The sequence below is a fragment of the Eulemur rufifrons genome, chromosome 4, assembly GCF_041146395.1.
Source record: "Eulemur rufifrons isolate Redbay chromosome 4, OSU_ERuf_1, whole genome shotgun sequence".
In the NCBI taxonomy this organism is placed as follows: domain Eukaryota; kingdom Metazoa; phylum Chordata; class Mammalia; order Primates; family Lemuridae; genus Eulemur; species Eulemur rufifrons.
The window spans coordinates 75399628-75403317 of record NC_090986.1 but is presented as its reverse complement, the minus strand read 5'-3'; positions in this window follow the sequence as shown (position 1 = coordinate 75403317).

Below are 3690 nucleotides of genomic sequence, written 5' to 3'. Positions count from 1 at the left end.
ATCCCCTGAAAGGGTTTTGAGGACCACAGGAGGTAGACATTGTGTAAATAATAATTATTCAATTAATTATATATATATATATATATATTTGCTTTGAATATCAGAAAATTCAGAGCTAAATTTAGCAATCAGTTCAGACCAGGCATTAAAGTCTCATGTAGCCCTGCTCATTTTTTACTTGTCTTTTACTTCTTTTTTGGTGTTAATAGCCCTTGGTTATTATAATTGTTTCATGTTTTTATTAAATGTTGCTTCAAATTCTTTTTGGAAGCAGGTCTGGTGTGTAAAATATAGTTAAGTGTGCATATATGCTTATACATATATCTCAGCACATGCAAGTTTAAAATTACACTTTTATCTCATTTTCAGTATCTACCTAAGACATCTCAACAGGATGAAAATATGTCTGCTAGTCACATAAAAGATTAAGACACTTCTCAGATTGTCTGAATGGACCATCCCATTCAGAGGATAGGGGTTGAATTGCAAGAAAACTGCTGTAGAAAAATATGTAGCTCCGTGATAGATCCTTTAGCACCCAGGAAGTCAGGTGCTAAATGGAAATCTCTCCGGTGTCTGGATTGTTTCTCAAGACTCCTACTTGTGCATTGACACTTTTTCTATATGGGTAACTAACTTGACGCTTATAAATGTTTGCCCACTGCACTTTATTCTTCTTTCTTGGAGAAATGCCCTTCGGTCATCCATGAGGATAGGTGTCCCCAGCTAAGCCTATCTCAGGGCACCCTATCCTGGACACACTTGATGGGGTCAGCCTGTGCACCTGATCCACCCTGTGCCAATCAAATTCTCTCTCCTGGGAGTTTGCTATTGGACTGAGGATGGCCAGTCTCCTTTGGCAAATGTCTTCAGTAGAAGAGATGTAAACTTGGTAGTTGTTGAGGGATCGTCTTCCACCCAGATACCCCAAGGAGAAAAAGAAAGGAAAGCTGATTGCAGAGAGAGACATGACGCAGAGAAGAAAGCTGAAGATGGACTGTCTGGGTTCCTAGCAGCTTCCCAGGCTACCTTGAGGCCATGTGCACTTGGACTTCTCAAGATACTTTATCCTCATATTTTCCTTAATGCTTAAGCCAGCTCAACTTAATTACTTACAACCAAAAGGTCTTAACTAAGACAAAGACAAAGCCAGAACCATCTGTGAGGTTTTCCTTACAACTAGGTCCCTTACAGGATCCTGGACAGCAATGTAGGTCCTAAATACACATTATTGACTCTTTGAAGGCTTCCACCAGGCAAAAACATCTTTCCATCCAAGGCCAACTAGATTAGGAAATGGCATTTCTTCCAGCTTTCCATCCCCAGAGGGCAAATGCACAGATGATTGCAGTTAGCAATTGACTCTGTGGGTTAGTATTTACTGAGGGCACACACCCAGGGACTTGAATGACAGAAATCCCCAGGTGCCAGGGAGGAGACTGGCAATTATGCTTCCAATCACCTGCCTGTCCTCCAGCCCTCTAAATCAGCACTCCCCACAGCGGTGACCCTCAATGGCTGGCCAGGCGACCCACTTTTAAAAGTGCCAATTTTTAGCAGCTGGAAACAACAAACGTCGTGGGAGGTGAAGATGCCGGGAGGACTGATTTCTCCTTCACTGTTTTCAAAAGATGCTGAGTGTAATGGCCATAGCCACGGAAAGTTGGCACAACTCCTGCCATGGAGCAGCTGTGTGATGGTAGGTTCCTCAGTACCCCTCCCTGGGCCTCGGTTTTTACAGCTGCAAAATGAGGAGGTAGAATGAGATGGTCTTTAATATCCCTTTCATCTTCAACTTTCTACAATCTTTGTGAGCTGGAAAGATTTACACAGAACTTCATCTTGATTTTATTACTTGTAGTTCATCTTCTTGTGACAGAGCCAGCGGCAGCTTCTGCATGCAAAAGTGAGTGGCGCGCGCGTGTTCTCTCTCTGATGATTTAAGAAGTGTTGAAAACCCAAAGTACCTCCCTCACTGTTCTACTGCAGCCAGGCCCAAAGCTTCCCTGCCCCAGAGCCAGACCTGGGATCCAAGCTTTGTTTGTAGTCTCGGTCAAAAGGCAAACACCTGCTTTGCCCATTGCTTCTCCAGAGCTTATTAGCCTGGACTTGCCTCTGGATTGTCTAGGAATGATACTGGGCATGGGATCCTGCAGAGGCACATTCACCAGGACAGGTCTAGGGCATAGGAAATGGTGGTGCAGACAGGCCTGGGCAGTAAGTAGTGTATGCAGGGTAGCCTATGAGTAGCAAAGAGCTCCAAAGTGGGGAACCATCTCTAAGCCAGTTGTACTTAGGGAGGAGGGTCATCAGCTCCAGGCGTTGCACTAAGCTTTGCTTCATTTTCAGGGTGCCCAGCAAGAAAGGAGTCTCTGGCCACTCTCCAGGACCCCTCCCCAATACAAGGGAAGCCAGACATCGGCCCCAGTAGGAGGAGGAATTCCACTGAGGCAACCTTGGCCCCAGCTTCTATTGTCCAGGCAGTCATGACAAAAAGACTAGGCATAATTGACCATGCTGGAGAAAATGGCCCAATTCTGTTGTGGAGCAGCTGCCTGGAACCACTGAAGCCTCTTCCCCGTGGCCCCAGAGGCCTCTTCTGTTGTAGGAGTTAGCAAGTGGAGCCAGCTTTCTTCCTCACTTGCTTGTCAGCCTAAATAGCCACAGGCCCACGAACCCACCCACCCACTCCCCAAAACAAGCCTTGGGTGTCAGATTGCATAGCAAACCCCCCTTTGGTGGCTCCAGTTCTTAATTTAAAATAATGGAGAAGGGAGAACAAGGAAGACATCTTCCTAGGCTCCTATGGGGACATTATTTATCAATATGGCAGCTGTAGTAGGTTTAGAAATAAATGAACCGTCAGATAGCACCCTGAGGTATTATCCCACCACATGGCTTCTTGAACACCCTCTGCACCCTGTTGGAATATGTGTGGACATTAGATTTGAGAACCAGGCTTCACACTGAGTTTTTTAGTGGACTGGGCTTGTCAAATCTTTATCTCATTTTGGGGGGAGGATTAGGGTGTATTCTGGTGCCTTACGAGTGTGTAGATGTTAAGCAGTAGTAAAAATAGCAACAGAAGCAAAAAACATCCAAAAAGGGATCTTGAAACCTTTTGAAAGGAAACTCTCAGGGGGGCCTAACAGTACCAGGTGTATTTTCTGTTTGCTGGGGAGAATCAAGAAAGGGACATACATTCATGGGACTGAGAATGTCCCATCACCGTCACCTCCTGGCACTATATCCTTAGTCTACGGAGTAAACGCCTTATAAATATCATAGGGACCAGGAATCCCAGCTTAACTTGCCTTGCTGGTCTCTCCCCGCCCCCTACTATTATACATTTCCTTTGTAGAAGAATGGGAGTTTGGGGGATTTTTAAAATCCTGTTGGACAGTCCTTTTAACTTTGCACAGGGATAGAGCCTAGGGCACAGTCAATTTCTCTAATGAGCCACCAGGAGACAATAGCTCCGAAAGTACACACTCTGGAGAGGGTCTCGGAATTACAAAACTCCTGCTAATGAAAGGCCTCAGTAACATCCTGAGGGGGAAGATGTGCTGATTATGTCAATTGTGAAATACAGGTCTGGGAGAACTCTGAGCACATGCTTACCTACTGCAGATCTACCTGCCTGACCTCCAAACAGGGTGAGGTTCAATCTGTGCTGAAGCTGAACCATTT